General features: G+C 39.0%; 1 protein-coding gene across 5 annotated transcripts in view; it reads right to left on the bottom strand.

The window, feature by feature from the left end:
* Arhgap15 (Rho GTPase activating protein 15) overlaps positions 1-25,922 on the bottom strand; it is a 622,856-nt gene that overhangs the window by 556,516 nt on the left and 40,418 nt on the right. The gene's annotated exons all lie outside the window — the stretch shown is intronic.

The following is a 25,922-nucleotide window of genomic DNA, read 5'->3' as shown; positions in this document are numbered from 1 at the left end:
TATGTTAATGTAATTTAATTATATATTGATATAATATAATTATTATTGTATATGTTATATACGTTCATGTGTGCATGTACTCACTCACATGTGGAATCCAGAGGTTAATATTGGTATGTCTTCTTCAGTGTCTTCTGTACTGTATTTGAGACAGTGTTTCTTACCTCACTTGGAACTTGCTGTTTGGGCAAGAACTCTCAGGCCTCTCAGAACTGCTTGGCAATTGGTAGCACTGGTGTTATAGGTGCAAGCTACCAAGTCAAACTTAGTGTGTGGATTCTGGGAATCAAAACTCATGTCCTTATGCATTTTTTGCAAGCATTTTTACACACAAAGCCATCTCCCCAGGTGATAAATCTAAGGCATGTAGAGGTGAGGTATAGTGTTTATAAAGGGTTATTGGCATTTGGTTATCAGATTTATTTTATTAAAAAAATATGCATTATGTCTTTAATGATTTTCAGGGCTGAATTTACTGCCTGTCAGAGAAGTAACTGAACAAATATTGGCTGCCTTCCACAGGTAGATAATTTATAACTAATTATTTTGTAACTAAGCAAGCATCTCTTGTCTATCATCATTATATTTCATTTAAGTATCTTAGAATATTATGGAAGATGGACTAATAATGGTTTTGGCAGCCTAGAAGATACATAGACTAAGTATATGTATGCTTTTGTTAAATCCACTCAGCACAGCAGAGTGGGTTTTTACTGGATGAATCTGGGCACAGGGTTATGATTGCCAATATTCTGTCTCTTCTAGATCCTATACTAGAAAACAAAAACAGTGTCAAAATTAGTTTATAACCAAAGTGCAGAAGTTGGCAAAGTATTTTAATCTCTTCCATTCATTAAAATCTCATTGAAGCCATGGTAAAAGTGAAAAAAAAAAAAAACTTCATCAATAGAAAATTTTAGAAATACAATGAGCGAAAGTGAATATGAATCAAAAATTTAGAAGATAAAATGTGTTATTGTTTCCAGCTTGGTGTGTGTCTATTTATAGTCTAAGCACATGGAATGCTGAAGCAGGAGAATTTTGAGGCTGAGGCATGCCTTTGCTATACAGTAAGACCGAATCGTAAGCATAAGTAAAGATGCTAGAAAGGGTCCACAAGAGAGGTTAGGAAGAAAGGCCCCAAGGAGGGAGAAGAGAGCAGGATTCATGACATAGAGCAGAGCTAAAGAATACTGCAGGCGGAGAGGATTAAACAAGTACAGCGGTGGGAGGATGGGGAGAATGAGATGGGGAGGAAGATGGAGAGGGGAAGAGATGGTAGGGAAAGGAGTAATGAAAGCCGTTCAAAAGCACCTGTGCCTTACTGCCTTCTTTTTTCTTTTCTTTTGCTGTGATAAGATACTCTGACAAAAGCAATTCAAAGGGTAAACTGCTTATTTCAGTTTATAGTCCAAACTGTAAAGTAGCATCTGTGGGGACATCAGAGCAACAGAGCTAGAGACACCTAGTCACATTCTAACCAGGAAGAGGAGAGGGTTGGGTGCATGCATGCTCTCTACCTTTTCCATTTATGCAACCCAGGATCCCTGCCAGAGAACGGTAAGCCCTCAGTAAGTCGAAATCTCACTTCAATGTAAGAAAGATTACTCCCCACAGGCACATCTTCCAGGTGACCGTACATGTCGTTAAGTTGACAATTAACATGAACCACCATGACTACTATTTTCTAAATCTACTAAAAATGAAATTAAAGGCATTTATCCACTAGCATGGATAGATAGTAATCTTCTCAGAAACCAGTACCTGGTATGAGTTCCATTCCTACAAGTTGTTGTTAAGATAGACAGACCCCTGTATTCCCAAATAATGCATTCTCTTGGTTGCCTAAAAGAATGATAATGTAAAACAACTGATGGAGACATCACACATTGGGTTGCAGGACATGGATAAGAATAACCCCCTTTGCTGGCTTGCTTACACAGTGCCAGAACTTACTCTAGAAGCTTCTGGAAGAGTGAATTCACCATCAGTCCTACCCAGCTAGAGATACTATGATCTACAGTAACAATCTAAAGGGGAGGAGGAGGTTCGCATTGGTCCAATAGTAGCATAACTGTTATAGGGTAAAGGACAGCTTTCAGATTGGACTGTCAGATCACTCCAGAGATGTTAGCTCACGGTGGAGAATGAAAACTTGCTAAAGAGTCTATTGTTGGGGGATGTCATAGAGCTTAGAAGAAAATTGATATTTTCGTATCAAAATAGACATTGTGTTAAGCTACCTTCTACTGACATATGCTTTTAACCACACATTAGTGTTGTTCTCAACATCTGCAGATAAGCTATTTTTTTTTGAGTGGGCAGCAGTGGTCATTCTCATGCAGTCAACCATAATGAAATTCAGTGGATCACTCATGCACACACATGTGCATACATGTGCGCCCACACACACACACACACATACACACACACACACACACACACACACACACACACACTCACACTCACACATTCACACAGTACGAAGTGGGCTAGTTGGGGAATAAAGGCTGTTGTTGGAGAGGGAAGATGACAAAAGAGGGCAATGGATGAATATTACCATATATCCATATAAGAAGTTACTAAAGAGCCAGGCGTGGTGGCGCATGCTTTTAATCCCAGAACTTGGGAGGCAGAGGCAGACAGATTTCTGAGTTCAAGGCCAGCCTGGTTTACAGAGTGAGTTCCAGGACAACCTACACAGAGAAACCCAGCCTCAAAACAACAACAACAAAAAAAAAGTTACTAAAGAATAACAAAGAGAGAAACTGGCTATGAAGAAATAAATACAACAAAATTAGCATTTTCTAAAATATCATAAATGAAAATATTAGCAAAAGTAAACATGACTGAGATATTTTTGGATGATTAAAAAAGAAAAGACATGTAGACACATTATAATAACTATAATGACTAAAGTAGATGCAACCTGCATTTGAAACTGTGGAGAAAGGTATATTAGTGACAGAAAAGAAAACTCTGAAAAGAAAACAGAAGAATTCTGATGAATCCACTTGCTCATTTCCCCGACAGAACTGCCAAGAAGATCATCAATTTGTAGTACCTGTTACCCAGATAATGGAAGTATTACTTCCAGTATCAGTCATCACTCAGAAGCAACAGACTCCCAGACACTGTAACCCATTGCACATAACCATGTGATCACAACATTAAATCAGAAGCAGCTTAGAATCTTGAGTCTAGACTCAAAATTGCCTGCTAATGCGAGGGGAGAGGGGAGAGGGGAGAGGGGCGAAGGGAGAGGGGAGAAGGGAGAGGGGAGAAGGGAGAGGGGAGAGGGGAGGAGAGGGGAGAGGGGAGGAGAGGGGCATATATGGCTGAGAAATAGAGGATTAAAATCTTCTTCCTAATAATCAATTTTACTTCAGAAATTCAGAGGCCAAGATGTATTTCATGATCTATTAGATGAGAGGACTCTTCTTTAGCACTGTGAAAAGCTCCAAGTTCTTGTATGTATTGAGTATAGATAACCTCAAGTGAAAGGGGGATTTCATCATGTAATTGTTCTATAGAATAGCTACATATGGGTTGATGGTAGCACTCATTTAATCCCAGAACTTGGGAGGCAGACCAGAATGGCCTATAGAATTAGTTTCAGGACAGCCGGTACTATACTGAGAAAATCTGTTTCGAAGCACACACACACAAACAAACAAAAACAAAAACAAAAAACAAAAAACAAAACAAAACAAAATAGAAATGAAAAGCTTGTTAGGTAAAAAAGAGTAAGGTCCCTACTCCATAGAGCTCTATCAATATTTTAACCCCTTTCTTAAAAATGGGAACTAATAGTCACTGATTATTAGAAACTAATTAGTTATTAAGTGCTATCTAGTCATTGTAGTTATAACTAGTCATTGTCATATAGTGGTACTATAACTAGCTAGATATGTATAATAAATTGTTCTGAGTGATAAAATAACATCCGGTTTTCAGGCAAAGTTATAAAGATGAGTAGAAATTACCAAATAAGAAAATATAAAAAGATGTATAAAAAGGTGACTTGGTAGAAGACTACTTATAAACAGAAATAGTAAAAAGAAAATCAACAAGCTTAATAATCAAAAATTAAACTTTTCAGAATATTTTTAAAAGATAAGAAAGATGGGATTCATAGAAACACAAAACAGTGATAATCCAGAATGTTGTTAGGAGGTTACGTATTTCAAACCAATAGAATTTCTAGAGGAAACCCCAAACAAAAGGAAACACATTTCACTATTAAAGTAAATATTCATCATTCTGGACAGTCAGTAGAAGGGCTGGGAAATATGGTCCTGTTTGTTATTACTGCAAGAGATGTCGTTATTTTTCTTTTTTTTTTCGTTATTTTTCTTAGTGTAGAACCCACAGGAATATTTTCATGTTTATATTTCTCAGAGATATTTAGAATGAAAAACAGAAATCCCTTTTACCTATTATCTACTTAAAACTTTCTCATTTTTCAAAGGAAGGAATGATGCCAAACTAATATTAATTTTAAAAAAAGGAAAAGAAAAACAACCCCCCACTAATGGTCCCCTAAGATGAATAAAGATGAGTGAATTCCGAGGCATTTAATTCTCTATTGGGTCTTCACCACAATGCTGGAGTTAGTCATTAGTGCTCCCTGCCTGTGCTATCAGTAAATGATCAAAGTGTTTGTTTGGGGAGAAATCTGTCATATAGCATAATGATTCCCAAATTGTGATACTGGGCATTTAGAGTAGACTCCTCTGTGTTCATTTAGGAGGTCTTTTAAGGCAAAATTGGCTGATAAGATATAGTTCCAATAGGGATTTTTTTTTTTTTTTCGAAAATCAAATAACAAGAATGGCACCAATATTGGTTTGTGGACCCACATTCAAAGGCAGTAGCGAAGCGTTCCCAGAACAAGTTGGGGAGGGTCTCATGAAGTTTCCACTCTCAGCCTGCAGCTATTGGCAACTATTATCTCCTGGGGGCAGGGGGTGTTGGTTTTCTTCAAGGGTGTGTCTATTACACCCTAGTAGATGATGTTGAACCCATACACAAGCAGGCGTCACTTGGTGAGCTCAGTGAGGACTTCATAATATAAAAGAGAGAACATGAAGTGGGAGAGAAGGCTAGCAGTCAACAGGGCAGGAGTTGGAGGGAGAAATGGGGAGGTCATTTTATCAAAATGCACTATACACATGCATGAAATTCTCAAACAAACAGAAAGTATGACAAAGTGACACGCAACCCAACCAAACAACCAAATAAAATCGGGGCCTGGATTGGTACTTATTTTGGAATTAAAATAAGGCACGAGAAAGCTTTAGGCATGAACAGGTGTGGAACAAGTCTAGCTCCCAATGACTTAGGTCATATGTTAAAAAATAAATTCCTACATGAATAAATTTCATAATTTACTCTTAAATAAAAACTTCATACTTAAATCTTAAGACAACAACAACAAAAGTAAAGTGCTCTTTCAAAATAAAGCATGTCACATCGCAAGTGCTCTAAGTTTGAGTTTTTATAAAAAGAGAATTTGGCATTTTAATCATAATCAAAGAAAATATTACTATGTATTTATTGTATTTATGTCATATTCTCAGATTTTTCTGTGGTTTTAGGATGAATTTGATTTTCTTCAGTCACTGTGAAAGACCAGCTTCCTCTTCCACAATGATAAGGGAAAAAAACTGGGAATCCTTTTGAAGTGTCCATTAGAAGCTCAATGGAAAGTTTATAATGATGTTTGCGTGGCACCTGAGGAGCTCTTGTGAAGTGTCCTTTAGGAGAGCTTAGTACTTTTTACCTTGGGATACAGGACTTTGCAGACAGCGATGGGGAAGGTAATTTGGAACCTGAGGTGGAAATGAAAAGGAAGGAAAGGGGGATCTGGTAGTATTTACTGAGGCAAAGGAATTTGAGTTCAGGAAAATCAAAAGAAAACTGACTATAACTTTTACATAAACCTAGTAAATGGAACTCTTTTTTTTTTTTTTTTTTTTTTTTTTTTTTTTTTACCTCTATGAAGTTTCAGTTTAGGAAAAAGAAAATGGCTTTCATGGGAGTTTTTAGAGGTCTCCAATGTTGCTGACATATAATAAATAGGTTTCCTACAGCAGCAATTAATAATAGGAGGACAGAATGCTCAGGGAAGGGGATGAGAATCATTCTGACCAGAAAAACAACAGCACTCCAGAAAAACAACAGCACTCCAGAAAAACAACAGCACTCCAGAAAAACAACAGCACTCCAGAAAAACAACAGCACTCTAGAAAAACAACAGCACTCCAGAAAAACAACAGCACTCCAGAAAAACAACAGCACTCCAGAAAAACAACAGCACTCCAGAAAAACAAGGGTAGGGAGGTGATCTCTACCTTTTTTTTTGCACATCCTGACAAATCTGAAAGGGAGCACTCCTGAAGGCAATGGGTAGTCACATTGCCATGGCGACAAGGTTTGGCTAGAACCCACTGGGCTCTCATAGAACTTTAAGGTAGCTGGCAGCATTGCAGAAAAACTCCCAAGCCATTCCGACCTGTTTGTTCCCTCATCTTAGACTTTAAAACCGGAATAGAATCAAGAAATCCAGAGGGGACATTCAAAATACATGGGTGTCAACTTATCTGTAAGGTTAAAAGTGACAGGGCAATGAAAACATTGACAGGGATAAGATCAAATAAAGGAGAAGAAACTTATTTTTATTTATGTTTGAAGCCACATTCACCTCATCCTCCTTGCAAACAAAACTGCCAGAAGACAGTGTAGTGTACAGCAGTTGTGGGAATAATGCCAAATTTAATAAGAAAGTATTAATAAAAACATTTCATTTTAAAAATGGTTTCATAGACAGTATTCATTTCACAAAAGCAATAGCAATGCACACATAAAGGAAATCATTGGGTCTTTTTGGTATACAAGAGAACTGAGCTGCAGTGTAAGATAATACTTTTGAGTAGTTTTTATGGGCAAAAAATTTCACTAAGAATCATGAATGCCAGGCAAAATTTCTATTATAGAAAGTTACATTTCTTTTGTGGGTACATATAATACGATATTTGGTCAACAAAATCAACATTTTGCATAGGTATCACTGATTTCTAAACAGAGGCTCAAGTATATGGAACAAGTCAACATTAGTAGCTAGTTTTCCAATCTCATGATGTTCCACAACATCCAGGGGGCACGCAAAGGATTTTTGCTTTGTTCCTTTCCTGAACAATATCGAAGAGAAAAATAGTCTCGTCTCCTTCAGATAAATTCCACCAGGGATAAACGCTATATACTCTAGTTAGATAGTAATACACTAAGTCAGGCCATCTGGTTGGTTATCCCTCTACTGCCACTGCAGGGCTGTCCGATTTTTTTTTTTTTTTTTTTTTGAGGTCATTTTATAAAGTAAGACTTTTGCTTTTCCTGCTAAAGGCACTTGTCCTTCAGACAAGCATCTTGCCTTCTCTTCAGAGTAGGCAACCCTTCACCCTGTCGAATGCTATTCTCTGTAATTCAGCTCACAGGATATACTTCAAAATGTAAGCATGCGGAGCAGCAAGCTGCCTCAGCAATCATGTCATTTCAGGTTATGAGCTCCTCTTCTTCCTTCCTAGGACTTGGGTTGCTGGGATGCCGACCTCCCCAGCGGAGTCAACTGCCCTGGGCAATGAGCCTTGAGAGAATGAGCTGTGAAGAGCAAGGGCAGTCACAGCAGAGAAACTTTGGGTTTGCCTAATTTCACATCCTTGCCTTACTCTTGCCTGGAAACTTCATTTATAAAGATTGCCCTTTTAATATGGTTTACTTTGAGCTTCAATTTAAGTACAGTGGTTTTTTTTTTTTTTTTTCCTTTTGTTTATTTATTTATTTATTTATTTTTTTGGTTTTTTTATTTTTGTTTTTTCCTTTTGGTTAACTGCGTTTCCAGTAAATAAACTTATAAGAAGGCAGTTTTTCACCTTTAGCTTTAAACTAGTAGAAACTAGGAAAATCTCAAACAGAAAGCCCTGGAGAGTGAGTGAGCTACTTTTAAACAGTACTTACTTGACTTCCCCATTTTCACACTCAGGCTGGAGCTACGTGACCCTTTCCTTATCAGACACTTTTAATTCCCTGGGTGTGCTCTTTGTGCCTGTTTTATCCTTTATACACTTTAATTTTTTTTTCAATTTTTCTTTCCCCTTAAAGATGCTTAGTTGAGTTCAAAGAAAGACCACACATTGGGTGCTGTCCTGTGAAATAATCTATCCCATTTTCTTCGTTGATCATTGATGACTTTACACGAAAGAACCCAGGCTTAAGGCAGGCTGACAGTTTAAATACCAATAATTCCAGTAACATCATCCTAATGACCGGTTATCATTGACTGGCACAAATGGCTCATAGTATAGGTAGAGGACACACCTGGAAATACCCAGCAGCAGAACCACCGGCTCTTGCCTTTGCTCACCTTTGTCTCTGAAGACCAGTCTTCAATAATATCCAACTCAGCTCCAGAGCCTGCCACAGATGGAAGTATTTGGCCAGACTTTCTGTTCCGATATCTTGGGAAGATAAAGCTCCAAGAGGCTTTATCTGCTGCAGAGTTAGAGGCGATCTGATTTACAATATGGGTCAAAATTTAAAACACCCAGTGGTTATCCTCTGGTTTTTTTTTATCGGACTCTAATATTAAAATTGACCTTCTATCCTTGTCAAGTAGCTTCCCTAATAGTAGAGAGAAGTTGGTTGATCTCCTCTGATGACCTGCTTTTTCTCTTTCCAAGGAGCAGGCTACATTGTCAGGAGCCATCTACATGGTGGGAGCCCTACTACATATGCACAGACCGTTTTCTTCTTTCATGACAGCATCTATCCTAAATGTTGGGGACTTGGTCCTTGTCAGAAGTGTGGTAGGAAATACTGTAATGACAATTTTAGAGTGTTCTCCACCCTCTAACATTTGTCTTTCCAAAGGCATACTTAATTGACTCCCACTCTATTGAGAGTAGTGTCCTATAGTCTCCTGGAAATCTTATGACATCATTTCTAAGAGATGAATCTAATTCTATACTAGCTCAATCTGTTATAATTCTCTCTCTTATCTTTCCTTCTTCTCCCATCCCTTTCATCCCTTTTCCACCACTCCCCTTCCTCCATCTATCTCACTTCCATTTCATCTCTCCTTTCCCTTCATCTGTATTCTCTCTCTGCCTCCCTATTGTCACCCACTTCCTCTCTCCACTTTATCTCCACGATCTGTAATACACACACACACACACACACACACATACACACACACACACATACCATATAACATTAAGGAATCTCTGCTGAAAATAAAATAACAAGCATCTGAAAGAGTCAGATGCAGATATTTACACCCAACCAATGGACAGAAGCTGGTGACCCCTGTGGTTAAATTAGGGAAAAATGGAAAAAGCTGAGGAGGAGGGCGGCCCTATATGAGGACCAGCAGTCTCAACTAACCTCTCAGATACTAAGCCACCAAACAGCCAGCATATACCAGCTGACATGAGTCCCCCAACACACACAGCAGAGGACTGCTGGGTCTGAACTCAGTCAGAGAAGATGCACCTAACTCTCAAGAGACTGGGAGCCTCAGGAAGTGGGAAGGTCTGGTGGAATGGGGGTGGGGGTGGGCACATCCTCATGGAGATGGAGGAGGTATGGGATGTGGAACAGTTGGAGGGTGGACCAGGAGGGGGATAAAGTCTGGATTGTTAATAAAGATTAAAGAAGCCGGGCATGGTGGCGCATGCCTTTAATCCCAGCACTTGGGAGGCAGAGGCTGGTGGATTTCTGAGTTCAAGGCCAGCCTGGTCTACAGAGTGAAAAAGATTAACGGATAAATATTTTAAAATAAGAAAAATAAGCCTGTAAGTTTCCTATTTACAGATGAACTGTGCCAGGGTAATTTTTCTCTTCAAAATACTAATATTTAATAATATCTCATTAGTATAATTTTATAAAGCACTTGTAAACCTGATTTTTTTTGTTTTATTTTGTTTTTGGATCTATATTTTTGAAAGACATACAAGGAGCTAGAGATAGGTGTTTTTAGTCAGGATGACTTCCTCTTTATGGTGCTATTGGTTTAATAGGCTGAGTTTTAAAACAAAATCTGACCAATGCGGGAACTTTTACTTTGTTTGTTTGCCTCATTTTGTTTGCTTTGCTTGTTCAAACCTGAGACATGAGACACAAGGGGAAGAACAGGTCTTTTTGTGTTTGGGATCTAGAATGAGTGCAAAGACCTGTATTACTAAATCTGCCCCATTGATTCTTCTCACCCATCAAACTTGATAATCTCTGGAATAAAGAAAATGGGAGTTTCCTGGGGTGGTGTGTGTGTGTGTGTGTGTGTGTGTGTGTGTGTGTGGTGTTAATCTACTGTGTGCTCCAACACGGGAGCAGAAGACCTTGTTAGATTTTGGTGTTGCTTTCTGGAGACTCCAACATTATTACCAAAATAAATAAATGGGTTATCTCAGAGAATAGGAAGGACTGCTTAGATCTAGGTTTCAAGTTATGTCATATTATTCATATAATCACTAGAATTAAATTAAACCACATCCTTAATAGCAGCAAAATTCAACCTGTGCTGTAAAAGGATGAGCCTAAATATTGTTTGCAGGTTTGTAAGCATTGTAAAACTCCACTTATAAATCACAGCTGCAGTTACTAAAAACACATGACATAGTATTATTTTTCTTACTATGGTGAATTCTATAATATTGTAGTACTTATTTTAGTAATTATTAAACATTTATTTAGAAAACATATTTGAAATAAACCTAAGATTTAAATGGATACTTTTAAGCTAATCAATAATTAATCGATTTAATATTTTAATACCTTAGAAATAAATTAACAACTGATTTAATGTCTTGATGGTTCATGAATGTATAAAATTAAACACCATACTAGGCCTGTTTATAAGAGAAATAGATATTGTTTTGATATTATTTGTGAGAATAATACATAGCTGCTGCCTTCAGGAGTGGAGTCTTTATGAACATTAGATAGACATGCACAGTATGATATGATATATTTTATCATCTCCTATAACATCTTTTCCTGTGTCCTCTGTAGCAGTTTGCATTTTTTACATAGAAGAAGGTTCTCAAATATTTATAAGAGTACATTACACTCTTAAAAAGTTTAAGTTCCTTAAAGACATTGTTAATGTAAGCTACAAGTATTATTATTTATCAGAAGGACCTAAAATTGAGTTATTTTAATAAGTAAGCACCAATTAATTTAAACACAACTATAAGAAATGTATTGCATATTAACATGCAATTTTCAATGAAAATGACTTGTTTCAAAAACAATTCTCTGATGAAGAAGGGATTTATAGTTCTGAAAATGTTTTCAATGTCTACCATAAAAGGAAGAAAAAGGGCTTTTCAGTGCTGAAATCTGCACCTAACCTACTGTGACCGTACATCATGGAACCTCTGTGGCATCTCACCCTACACCCAGATGCCCATGTGCACAAAAGGGTCAAGGCACAGCTTACAAATACTATGAAGATAAGGTTAGCCTTATGGATCTGAGAAGCTGAAATGCATCCACTCCTCCTTAGCTTGTCCTTGACAACTACTGATATGCCTGTGAGATAGTGAGAGAGAGAGTGAGAACTGCAAACAGATGAGTGGACAAAACAGTAGACAATGGAAAGTAAGACGTAGAAAATGTCCAAAGCCCTTTCTCTGTCCCCAAACTTCTCTGGTTGTTTTATGCTGTCTATCCTGAAGCTTTGGTACTAGTGATGATGGCCTTTTTTAAACCAATAGAATTGTTCTGCTGGGTCCTGCTCAAGTTAGTCCTTAGAACCACTAACTTAGTGAGCAGTTGGTGTAGGATTGGTCCATCAACAAAATACAGCCAAGGAGAGGCCTTGACTATAATTCTTTTAGTTCAACTCTGTCTTTGTCTCTGTCTCTGTCTCTGTCTCTGTCTCTGTCTCTGTCTGTCTGTCTGTCTGTCTGTCTGTCTCTCTCTCTCTCTCTCTCTCTCTCTCTCTCTCTCTCTCTCTCTCTCTCTGTGTGTGTGTGTGTGTGTGTGTGTGTGTGTGTGTGTGTGTGTGTGAAAGACCATCTAAACTGTAATCTCCCTTGGCAAAAGAATGCCTTAGCAAAGTACAAAAATGCCATCTCACAATGGCAGATAGAAGAAAGAGGCAGAGTCGGGAGTATTTCTACATTCCATTAAGTAGCTTATTTCATTTTCTACTCCAAACCACAACGCACATGAACATGTTCCTTTAAACTTAATAGACCTATAATTACCACATAAGTGACTCTGTAAAAGCTTCTAAAGCTAGTATATAAACATAATATAATTTTCATTTTCCATTCAATGAAAACCAGCTCTTAGAACTTGTCCCTAGGTTAAGAGGTAGCTGAGCCAGGCTGGTGCGGAAACAAATAAAACCCTAACCCCAACCCTCAAATCCAGTTAATCCTTTAGGAGACAATGACATCTGCTTTCTAACCTCACGAACAAACCATCTAAAAAGAAAATCTTCCAGTCCAAAATTGATTGGTACCACTTAAGAATACAAACCAAAACTCTGTAAGTTAAATAAACATTTAATAATACTTTATTAACAGTATCTAAATAGCTAAATATAAAAGCTGTTAATTTTTCCTTTATGGTTTAAATATTTCAAAATGGGAGTCTATATGCATAAAAAGAAAGATGTCCAATATACACAAAGTTTATATGAATTTTCTATGGTTTCTGTATTGATGTTTCATTATTTGATATGAAATGACAAAAGTAGCCATGAGAAATGGTATTTCCTTTTGCTGTCATGGAAGAATTTTAATTATCTGCCTAAAACTGAAAACTAAGATATATAATGATTAATTTATTATTAGTTTGTCTTCTGCATATGAATAACAGTGTGAAGCTTATAACCTAAGTCAATAAATTAAGTTTATTTTGTTGTTGAATAATTTCCTTAATTGTTTTTTGAACATTACAGGGGAGATTTTGAAGGAAAACATTATACATATAAATAGTAAAAACAGTTTCATAAATTGTTGCCTACTTAACATTTTTATCAATATAATAATTAATAATTATATACGGAGGTGATTTCTCTCATATCAACAGTTGTCACTGAAGAACCTTTCAAAATTAAAGAACTTACTCAAGCCTAACAGAGAGATTATTTCCTTGAAATTTGTTAATATTTAGAAATTTCCCAAGATAAATATATAGTTTATATAACATATCATTAGATTTCTATTTCTTTCAGCTAGTGCATGTCCTGCATTGTTAACAGTTCCCTTATTTCTACATTACTTTACTCAAGTTGATAGCTATGTTTTATGCCCTATGAGTTGGATTTGGTACTTTCTTTCCATTAAACAAACATCTGGCAACAAAGTAGAATTTTCAAGGTCATCATCACAATAAGGCCTTGAGGAAATTAGCAGTGTGCAGTCATTAGAAATTCCTCCCTGGAAATACTACACTAATTCCTAATTCAAGGAAGAAGCCTTAAGAATAATAGTATAGTGGCTCCTGAGGATTCAAGAGCATCATTTATCCTGAGTGTGGTTGAGAATGAAAGCATCTGGTACCCTGCCCTCCCTTCCACTCTGCCATGCAGACGCCGGCTCCATTTCCAGGAGTCATCAGAGCTACCATTTCTTCATGTGTTTGCCTCCTAAGGGAAGAAACACCAATGGACACAGATCATTATCAGAAGAATGTCTGCCAACCACAGGTCTTAAAAGGCTATCAGGGCATTTTCCTTCCCAACCTCTCTCTTCCAGTCTCCTCCCTGAATATTGGCCAATTAACTTCTGCCAATTGCTTCCTGTCCCCAAACTTAGCATTTGATCTGTGGTGGGCCTTAACTTAGTATGTGGTTAATACATTTTCAAATGAGCCTTCTGTGAATATTTTAATAGGACTGAACACTGCTAATCTGTGTGCTCTCCCTCACTTCTTCCACTCAGGTCAGACTGGAGGCTTCCCTAGACTCTCAGTTCATTGGTTCAGAGGCCCTTGGGATTCATTAAAGAGCTAATGACACATAAAAACTCAGGCTTCATAGTTTCTTAGCCCTCTGTGGCTTTCTATGTGTGGATGCACAGTCCACCACTACAGAGTCCACTTTCAAATTTTATATCCGTGGGCTCCTAGGGAAAATTCATAACGTAAAATAGGAAACGGGTTTAAAATCTGGGTATGTAAAGTCTACTGTGCTATGTATGACTTGTGATCAGGGAAACTGATAGCATTAATACAGCTCACCGATACCTAGAGTGATCCTTTCCCACTTGATCAATTACAAAATACTGTTAATATTGTTTCAGGACACACTGTGTTTGTATAAGGACTTCATTATAAAGTCATTATTCTATTTTTTTTTTCCAGGAGGAGATGGGAAAATGAAAGAACCATCAAGTAGCTGCATTGTCCCCGTGGGCGTAGGGACAGGCGACAAGGATTTAACTGTGTCAGTTCTTTTAACAAGTACGTCAGATGAAAATTTCAAAGCACCACAAATTTTCTACGATTCAAGTAGTTTTATAACTAACTTTATAGTTAACTTTGAGTTCTTATGGAAAGGCAGTACATTTAAAAAAAAAAAAACAGTGTTAAAAATAATCTATGGGTAAGTAGGGTCTCTTTGTATGATCTGGAAAACAAACACAAGAGGTTGAGAGGATCTTTATAAAGACAAACAAAAATGTGAGAACACATCACGCTTAAAAGAAAACATTTCTTAAGCTATTTTATGTATATCTTTTATTTTTAATTAAAGGTCATTGTTTGCTAATGATGTAGAGGAGAGATGTTAGAATCCTGAACTCTCAAAGGTAGTGATCAAAGTCTTTTCATTCAGCTTTTCTTTTTTCTTTTCTTTTCTTTTCTTCTTCTTTTTTTTTTTTGTATTATTATTAAGCTGCTAATTTGGTGGAGGTGATCATTAGCATTTTAATGTGAAGCAAAAGCTCCGGGACAAGAACTTCTGGTTGAAGATCAAGATGAGAGAAACTGGTTCAGTTATGGCCTTAATAATTGTAACTGTGGGGAGCCTGGCAGAGCCAGTTTTATGAATTAATATAATATAGAGTCCACCAGGTACAAATGGAAAGTACAAACAAAGGAGAATTGCAAACAGTGACTACACAGGGGCTGTGCAGATACGAGGGAATTGTTTGACAAATGCAGGTTGATTGAGAGTGGGCACTGGTACAGTACCGTAATCTCATCTTCCAATAAGAGGCTGCGTATCTGAGGGCCAAATGAGTAGGGAATTCAGCCCTGGAGAATAGAACTGGGAAAGACCTTTTGGAAAGCAACTAATTTTACATATTCCATTATCCTATAATGTTCCTTGTGGGATTTTCTTTGCTTTAAGTGGATTAAATCAAATATACAGTTGATGTTTTTGTGTGCTTTGCTCCTGAGGTATAACAACTCCCATACAGAAGTCATAAACAACTTCATCTAGAGTCTATTATCCATCTACCAAGGACACAATATGCTACTAACCTTTTCTGGTTAACAGAATTTATCATTTTATTGTGGACCCAACTGAGAGTGAAAAAAATGGTTTGAAAATATCCATTCAGCTTTCTTCAGACAAGATGAGTGGATATTGCATTGTGCCTTATCTCTGGCATCTGTGGGTAGCTTGTGTTACCTCAACTTTGACTTATGCTCTTTGATTCTATCTTTGAACATTCATTCGCATATTGTATCCAGGTGTCTTTTTTTTTTCCAGTCAGTTTGGACATATTCTCTTCCTGCTGATATTGCAATGAGAAACAGTGTCTCTTGAACAAGAATTGGTACTTTCTATGGAAAAGTTAGAAGTTTTGAGTTTTCCTGTAACAAGAGAGGAAAAATAAGATTTAAAGTATTAGGTATCTCTAGTGTTATTATGACATTATATCATTATATAACATATATTATATAATATAATGATATATATTGTACATGCATATCAAAGCACGCACATGCATATAGACAGACACTGCTATATGTTCATGAATAGTCACCTCTCTGGAGCTACGTTATGTCTTAAGGAGAATTTTGGCTGTTACTGCGGCACCAGTTGCTGAATGGTGGTAGCTGACATCTAAGCATACCCTATACATCAGCACCCGGAGCTCCAATCTCACACGCTTGATTGTCGCCTTGTAACTATCACAGTGCTATATTCCTGAAAGCTCATAAGCCCTAGCCATCTTAGTTGGAGGCCCCTATCAGGCTCTATTCTTGCCAGCTCGGTGACGAGCACAAGTATCTGTCTTTTTTTTCTTTGCCATTGTCACATTTAAAAGCCCTCCCTCACTATTTCGACTGATAGCAAATCCATTTCTTTCTTTGTCATTGTACTGGCTGGTTTTGTGTGTCAACTTGACACAAGCTGGAGTTATCACAGAGAAAGGAGCTTCAGTTGAAGAAATGCCTCCATGAGATCCAGCTGTAAGGCATTTTCTTATAGAACTCAAGACTACCAGCCCAGGGGTGGCACCAATTACAACAGGCCCTCCACTCCTTGATCATTAATTTAGAAAATTTTTATTCTAACACTAAATTGATTAAGAAAAGTCTGCCTCTGTATTACTAACACATACATACATACACACATACACACACATACACACATGGAACAATTCATGTACACACAAACATGTTCCTTATTTAATCCTCTACATTTAGTTTTCCAATACATAGAACTAAATGCAAAGTTCAGTGGTTATAAAAGGTCATGTAACTATATCTAGATAGTTTAGTATCTAGACGGGTACATGAATTGCCTGGCACCAGGTACACCTTGAAGCAGTTTGACAACAGTAACAATAACGGCTCCTAGGGTTTTGCAAGACTCAATCAGGACCATCCTCATTGCTCCCTGCCTGAGCTCTCTACTGTGTCAGACTGATTAGGACTGGTTAGAAAACTGTAACTTTGTCTTCCTTTCTGGTGCTTCTTATAAGTCTAGCTCAGTTCCTGACAGGAGAGTCACAATCACCGCTGGACTCTCGCTGCCTTACTCTGTTGCCCGTACCTTATGATTCCCACTGAGCTGTGTCTTGAGTGCTCCTGTCTCTTAATGGACAACTGTGCAAGGTTAAAGAACAACAGAGTTCTGACTCTTTCATGATGTGATCCCTGTGCAGCAGAGGGACTTTTGCCAGTTTGGGTCACTTTACTCTGAACAGGCTGTGGAAGAGGAAGACTGCTCATATTTGTCTCAGTTTCCACACAAGTGTTTTCACTATTCGTTGGGTGAAGCGGAAATGAGATTAGTTTCTTTGCTTTTTCTGTGTATTCATCCCACAGATGCAAGGAGAAAGACCACTGACCCGAATCAAGGCCAAATTAATGAAAGCAAGTTTTATTCGTGTACACGGGTCATCCATAGGATGGGGTTCAAAAACTCAACACTGGACATGGGAAAGATGCAGCTTTTTACAACTCAGGAGTATGGAGTTGTCAAATGAAGGTTTTGGCAGGCAAATAGGTGGGGTTATAGAAGCAGAACATAAACATGACAAATTGGTCATAACAGCCTTGAGACACAAAAGCTACAAAAATGGGCATAACAAAGGCATGATGTGGTTGCCACTTCTTGGTAGTACAGAACCATTTGTAGTTAAGGTGTCGGGTAGAGCATAGCCTACTCCTTAAGAAAAACACTTCATCAAAAACAGGAATGAGCCTGGTTTATCTTTACTATAAGAGGGCTCCTTTCTTTTTTTAAATTGCAACTGGATTCTTCTGTCTCATACAATACGTTCTGACCACAGCTCGCCCCTTTCCCAGTCTTCCCCCACCTCCTCTCCCCTCCAGATCAATTCCCTCTTCCATTTCTTTCAGAAAAGAGCAGATCTTTAAAATCACAACCAAACACAACAAAACAGGATATGATAAGACAAAGTAAAAGCCCTCATATCAGGGATGGACAGGCAATCCAACAGGAGGGAAAGGATCCCAAGAACAGGCAAAAGAGTCAGAGAGGCAACGGCTCCCATTGGTAGGAGTCCCATAAGAACGGCCCCCATTGGTAGGAGTCCCATAAGAACATCCATCTAACAGCCGTAACATATCCACAGGATCTGGTGCTGTCACTTTCAATTGAGTGCGTGCTTTATAGTATAAAAATATAAAATCCAAAGCAACAGTAAGAAAGTTAGACTACTTTCAAGACAGAAAGAACATTGAAGCTATGAATAATACGTAAGTATATCATTAAAAAGGTGAATGTTATCAGAGTTCAGACAAAAGGAAGTCTGACATAAAAGTGAACATAGGAAGTCAAGTTTTGATTGGGTCTTAAAGTAAATTTCAGTAAGTATAAGCTCAGTGACACTCCTGATCCTCATTCGTTTTTTCCAGGGTTGACCCAAGAAGTACTCTGCACAGAGTTCCAGCTTTGGTGTTAGACACTCTTCGAGTTGCCTCTCACCCCCATAGTCAACTGCTTCCCTGAGGGGTTAAGGACCTCCTTTGTTATAACAGCCCAGTTCCAAGCGCATAATGGATGCTTTCAATAGTTACACATTTATATTATTGTAATACAAGAACTAACCGTGAGCCACAGTAAAAGACAGAAACCAACAGGCATTATTAAAATAACAACATATTTCAGTCCTGAGTAAGCATGCAAGCTAACATCAAGAAGAAGCTGGATAAACACTGACGGCGGTTTGAGTCAGGATAGACCAGAACATAAACAGACATTCTCAATATGTTTGCTCATTTTGTCTTGTTTGGTTTTGGTAACTTAAAGACATGCCCTCTTCTGAAGGAAATAGAGGAGGAATTGGATCTGGAAGAGAGGGTAGGTGGGTGGAGGGACGGGAAACTGTGGTCAGAATGTATTATATGAGAGAGAAGAATCCAGTTTCAATGTAACAAATGAAAGGAAAGCCATTTTATAGAAAAGATAAACCAGGCTCATTCCTAAAGGTCATGATAAAATGGCAGGGTTGCTCATAAAGCGACTTCAGAAGACACAGCAGGTGGATAGCTTCATCATAATGGTGATTTAATAAAAGGTTAATTCATATTGTTGTTCCACCTACAGGGTTGCAGCTCCCTTCAGCTCCTTGGGTACTTTCTCTAGCTCCTCCATTGGGGGCCCTGTGTTCCATCCAATAGCTGACTCTGAGCATCCACTTCTGTGTTTGCCAGGCACTGGCATAGCCTCACAAGAGGCCGCTTTATCAGGGTCCCTTCAGCAGAATCTTGCTGGCATGTGCAATAGTATCTGGGTTTGGTGGCTGATGATGGGATGGGTCCCCAGATGGGGTAGTACCACCTGAGCTTGTGTCTCTAGCTGCATATGAAGAAGATGGCCTAATCAGCCATCATTGGGAAGAGAGGCCCCTTGGTCTTGCAAACTTTATATGACCCAGCACAGGGGAAGGCCAGGGCCAAGAAGTGGGAGTGGGTGGGTAGGGGAGCAGGGGCAGGGGGAGGGTATAGGGAACTTTCGGGATAGCATTTGAAATGTAAATATCTAATAAAAAAAGTCCAAAAATAAAAAATAAAAAATAAAAGGTTAAGATACTATGCATGCACCCATATCAGGCTTTTTATACACACACCATGTTATTCCATCTTTACTCTTCTGTAGATGATAGATATTTTTACATTTGCCTTACTGAGATCCTTAGAAGACCCTGTCATGAGTTCAAACTCACATGATCAGTAAGGAGCAATGGCAGGATTTGTCTCCAAGTCTTCCCGGCGCTACCCCAGACTCCTAATCACAGAATAAATCATATTTACTACTGGAGTGGAAAATCACATTGTGAGGGCCTGAATCACATCCAGCCTTACAATCCCTAGAATATCTTAGTCCTCACCAACTGAAACGTGACTGATCGGAACTTTGAACATGTACTTTGCGCTAGACTGAAAGGGCCACTGGCCACTGACAACTATGAGAGAACCAAGACTGGCCACTTCTTCCCCAACTAAATCTTTGTATTTTCATTGGTGATTTACTGCCATGGGCACAATAATTACTGTCTCCAGGTATCGGCAAATGATTAAAGTTCCTGAGATTGTATTTATTATACCTTCTTCTTTCAAAGGCTCATTCCTATAGAAAACTATATAAAAGCAAGAACCTGGAGGAATGCTAAGGAAGGGGTCTGTATGTCTCGATTTGACTCATGGTACAGTTTCAGATGTCCTCAGTGAATAAGTCAAAGCTGGACTGGAGACATTAAAATCAGAATTGCTGGCTCGAATGCCCACTAGGAACCATCATCATGGGGAATCCTGTTATGAGCTTGAGGGGCATTGGCTAATTTGATGAGACAACGGCTACTTAGCTTCGGTAGGTTCCTGACTGTTCTTCGGGGAGTCAGCTTATGCCAGAAGAAATATGAATGCTTATACAGGTTTCCATAGGGCAGTCCCAGTGTTAAAATGTCAGTGCAGTTAAAAAGACAGAAGGAAAACGAGAGAAATGAAGCTGCCGAGCAGAATCCCAACTGTAAGCCCAGATGTCCTGCGAGGCCTCCGATCTGTGCTACCGAATAGGGATTTTTTTCCTTTTCCCTCCTGTGACACTACTGTTCCGTTTCCCTGCAGGCTTTTATTGGATAAAACACAGGCTGCTGGAAAAGAAGTTTGAGGGCTGAGGAGCTAAGTTGAGACCGTATTTGCAGAGTTCATGTTCCTGTGTGTTTCCACTTCTCATGGGCTGTCATGAGCTCTTGGAAGGGAGATAAAAATTCAGGCAAAGTTTAGAAAACTTTAAGTTAAGGTTAATTAGTCAAGATGTACGATAAATGGTAAGGGATTAGATACGTACTCGAAACTAAGCTGGCTTAATTTTGTATAAAATACTGTGCGTAGCGCCTCATTGCTGGCTTCTGACGGCCTGGTGTGCTTGTTCTGATAAGAGTTCTAAGTCACCACATGTTGTCTGGCATCTAAAGCAGCTTCTAATCAGGCTTTCAGAATAATTTTTTACAAAACAAGTGAAATTTAAACCATAGATAACCTAGAGTAAAGAGAGTATTTATAGCTTGGTGACAAGACAACACCCTTTCCTTAGAAAACACAGTTACTTTTTTAGTGTTGTCTAAAAGGCGGCAAGATGTTTGTTAATTTACAGTAATGTAAGAGTCTAAAATTGAAATTAAACCCAAAGGGGAAAATCTGAGTAAGAAAATTCATCCTTAGCTATAAAGGAAGATTGTTTTTATACTGTCACTGAAATGTGGTAGAGACTACATTTCCAAATTTATGAGTAGCAACTGTCAGCGTCTGAGTTCCCATGTGGAAAGACAATTGGCATGCTCTGAAGGTCTGCACGTTGTCCTCACGTGGGGAAAAGCTGGCAATGGAATGGCTGAAGGTCCTCAAGGCAATGACCAGGGCCGAGTAGGTCACACAACCATCAAAAGAGTGCTGCACCTCCAACTAGCATTTCACATTCAAATATGCTTAAACGAACAAACAAACAAACAACAACAACAACCAAGCCCACTTCAACTGAGTATACATACGTGGGGTCTCAACTGGGTCAGTGGTGTGATCGCTTGTTTGTTTTGTTTTGTTTTTTTAATTTTTTATTGGGTATTTTACTTATTTACATTTCAAATGTTATCCCCTTTCCTGGTTTCCCCTTGGCATCCCTGGTTTCCCTATCCTATCCTGTCCCTACTCCCCCAGTTTCTATCACTCGTTTGTAATCTATCAGCTTCACAAAAAGAAAGGAGCATGGTAGACAGAGAGTCAGGTAGGGTTGTGGCGAGAACAACGCTAAGCAAATCTATACTTGTTCGAAGAAAGCAGTTTTCAGACTACGGGTATAGAATGGTGATATTTGGGAAGTATGGGTCATCCAAGGCTGGCCCCCAGTAAACAGGTCCGGGACTTGGAGTTAGAGAAGGCAGCATGAGTGACAGAGAGCTCAACTTTACAGGTAAAAGGTGGGAAAGAATGCCACACACCTAGAATGTTTTCACCCATTTTCATAGCTATGCAGCTTTTTGCCTATGCCTATGGTAGAAACAAAAACTTATAAGGCCTCAATAATGCTATTTTGTGTATGATCAGGTGATCAAAAAGAGCCAAAAAAGCACCCCTCCTCAGGCAGTTGGGTTAAGTGACTAGATAATTAATACCCTAGTGACACTGTATCTTGGCTCTAGCATGTCAAGCAGTTTAAATAAATTGCATATCTAAATATTCTATTTCCTCCCTTTCTGATGGTTGGAATGTGCCTCAAGACAGTCCCTCAGTCACTCACCCCATGGTCTGGGCTTTCCTTCATGGCTAATGTCACGTTGGATCTAGTGTAAGCACAAGATTGGTGGCACATTTTAAGGGCCAGGATGGTTTGTTCATTTTATATAGACAAGCGAACCCTAATGGTAGGGGCTGCTTTGTTATGCTTATAAATTAGATTGAGTACAAGCTGCAATCAATCCCACACAGCTCCATAAATCACGAGGACCCGAAGGATAACGCTCAACCAAATCTCAAAGCCAAGAGCAAAGTAACAATTTTAGAAGGCAATAATGTGACAGCTCTGATTCTTCTGTAAGCGCCTAAATCAGGTCTTCATTCAGTTTACTGAAATCAATGACAAAGATCAGATAAACAAATGCATTAATATATTATTTTTAGTCACAAATTATTATTTTAACATCAATTAAGCTTATCGTTAACTTAATACACAAAGGAAGGGTTAAGATCAGCAGTGAATGGAAAAGGACCTACACACTTAACCAGATAAGAACAACATCAGTTTCATCTGTTGTAAAAAATCGTCCTGCATTAACTTGTACGTGTCTAGCAAGGGGCACACAGGGGAGGTGTCGAACTATGCAGAGAGAGCTTAAAATCAGGTGAGATCCCACAATTATAAATACGTTTTTAAAAGAAAAATATTCTGTGCAGTATTTACAATCACAAGAAGACCTTCTAGAAGTTAAAATAAGTGATATTTCTCAGTTCCCTGGATATTTACAATCATGGCGCATACATGACCCCAATAGCAGCACAAAGTGTTGAGGAGGTGCTGCTGTGAGGGACGGTGTGAATGCATAAGTTGAGCCCTGGTACCCCAGGATTAGGGGGCTCCTTCATCCCAATGGTAAGTAACCTGCAAGAGACAGAAACACTCTTTGCTTTGTACCTCTGCTTCCCACATAGTTTGTAACATTAGCAGTAAGGGCTAAGCTGTGTCTATGGAATGCTTAAGTTGAAAATTAATGTGTGAGTGAAAGCAGTTGGCTTATTCTGCTTTCTATGTGGGGCCACTCAAAGAATACACAGGTTGAGTTGACACGGTGATCACTCAGTGAAAAGGAAATTATTTATGTAGAGATGGTGAGTTTTAGTTATAGATGAGAACTGTAAGAATTATTTATTACTCTGTGTAGAAGGATTTCTAAGAGCGCTCTCTCTCTCTCTCTCTCTCTCTCTCTCTCTCTCTCTCTCTCTGTCTCTCCTCTCTCTATGTGTGTCTCTGTCTCTCTTAGTAACACAGAAGTTAAGGATAGTACACCAGGAATTTAAATTTCTTTCCTGTCTATTTGGTCATGTGCTATTGACATTAACACTGTCAATAATTCATGGCAAAAGAGGAAGCTGCCGTGAAAGGTTGCCCATTGTTGGGCAGTGATCGATGGGTGAGACCACAGCGTGTCATGCCTCTATATCTCCCTTCCAGGTTTGCTTTCCTGTGGATTCACAGAATTGTGGTACTTACAGTCGGTTTGTCCGACCCAAGCTGGGCTTATTTCTTCATTAACCTTGGACTGCTGATTTAAGAATGTGCCTTCAACAGATTTTTAAGAGGACAACACCAACTCTGGCCATTTAATCTGTGTGATCTGGCAGTGGGCCTGGAGGTTTTGGCCTCTTGTTTTGATGTTAGTTTATATTAAACAAAACTGTCACTTTGTTTTCCTGTCTTTCTATATTGGGTCACTTGGTGCTACGTGATATGATCCAGGACTATCCAATGCAAGGAGACACATGTCCCTTCTCATTGCATATACAAGACAGTAGGTTCCTTTTACCCTGTGGGAAGGAAAGCAGGTCAGGTGACCAAAGGTGACAGAGGGAAGTGCAACCATCACTGCTCTCACCAGAGACTCTGTACAAGCATAAGGCTAAGACACAGCAGTGTGGTTAGTGGCACACTAACTACCCCTGGTTCTGACACTCTGGGAAGCCAGGAAAAAAAAAAGCACGACTGCCATTTCTGAACATCATCAAACACAGTATAAAAAGAGCATCTTGGAATCTCAGGGAGGAGGGGAAGTAACTTCTAATTTACAGTGATTTGACTTATTTGGTTTGGGGTGCAGATGCACTGGAACTTAACTCTTGTTGGAGTTTCTGGGTGACCTCTGGATACTGAAACACTTATTTGTGTCAGTGTGTGTTATTTTACCCTAGTGCCAGTCCACACCTTAATTTTGATACAACTTTATTGATAAGCAGCCCGTGTCAGCCACTGCCTTGTTTCTCGTGTCTTTTTGCATAAAGAATGCATCAGACTGAATATGGGCATCGTGACCACCAGAGCAAAATCATGGTGCTGAGTCTCTGAAAACCAGAAAAGGGCTCAATGCCGCTATGAGGTATTCGTACTGAGAAAGATGGAAGACAAGGAGGAGTGGGCGAGTGGGGGAAAGGAGAGAATAATGAGATTCTGAGTTCCCTCCCAGTTTTCCTCTTTTCCCAAAGAGCCTGTTCCTGTTTTCATGGACTTGCCTCTTCTTAGCATTAGCACACTAGTAACCCTGTGTGACATATGACAAACACATGTTTCGTTCCAACCCAAATCCCCATTGCTTCTCCTGATAAACTTCCTGTCAGTGCATTGGAAGTAAATAGGACCCACAAAAAACCCGTCACCTGGAAGAAGCACCAGAGGAGACTGCCTGTAACTGAGACAGCATCACGTCTGCCACAGAGCCACAAGGCTGTACATTTGCTAATTAGTTGCAACAAGCATTAATGTACAAAATAATGCCTTGGCCTTCCGTGCTGCTGCCGGAGATGGTTCTGCTTATCAGTTTTTAATATGCTCTTTGAAAACTGACACGTACTTTACCCACATCTCTTTAGGAACATAGGGATTCAAAGGCTGGAGGAAAATACTTTCATGCTTCCCAACCCAAACCTGAGAGGATAATTAAACAGATGGCAACAATGAACTGAATCTGAACACATCAGGGAGTGAAGTCCCTTATTAAAAGCCTTGCAAACTGAAAAGAGGGAATAGGGGAAAAAAAAGAAAGAAAGAAAAAGTAAAATCCAAACCAAACTCGGGGAATTATTTTAGCCATCAACAGCTTTCTATCATCGGTGACCTTAGACGCAGAGGCTAATCAACCATTTCGGGATGGATTTAGTACCACCCAGGAGAGGGCTCCTGGAGGTCTATGCACTCCGCCCGCCCCCTCAGAGCAGGAGCAGGAAGGCAGAGTCTGTGAGACTCTCACACGGCTCCTCAAGACTTTCCTTGAAAGACATGAGCATTAGACACACACTCCAGAGCCGTGAGCCTTCCAGTGGCCCCCTGACATGCTCAGTTCCCCACCCAGGGCTAGTCAGGGCACTGAGTCTTTCCTGGTACTGGAGGCCAAAATCTACGTATTAAAATTTTCTGTGATGACTCATATACTGAAGATATTTTTGGATTCATTTTTGGTGACAGAATGATCCCCAATTTATGGCACCCTTAAAAGTTAGAATTCCACTTATTTTTAGAACTTAACATTGGCAGTACATACTGGGCCGACCCTACAAGAGATTATTAAGTTGATATTGGTTTTTCTGCCTGTAATTTTAAGTGAATATTTTCCAGAAATACAGAAATTAGCATATATTTATACAGCTATACGTGCTTACTTGTGTGCTATTTCTCTCTCTCTCTCTCTCTCTCTCTCTCTCTCTCTCTCTCTCTCTCTCTC

Source organism: Mus pahari, chromosome 3, assembly GCF_900095145.1.
Source record: "Mus pahari chromosome 3, PAHARI_EIJ_v1.1, whole genome shotgun sequence".
Taxonomy (NCBI): domain Eukaryota; kingdom Metazoa; phylum Chordata; class Mammalia; order Rodentia; family Muridae; genus Mus; species Mus pahari.
Note: the sequence above shows the minus strand (reverse complement) of the source record. Positions and strands in the feature narration are given on the sequence as shown.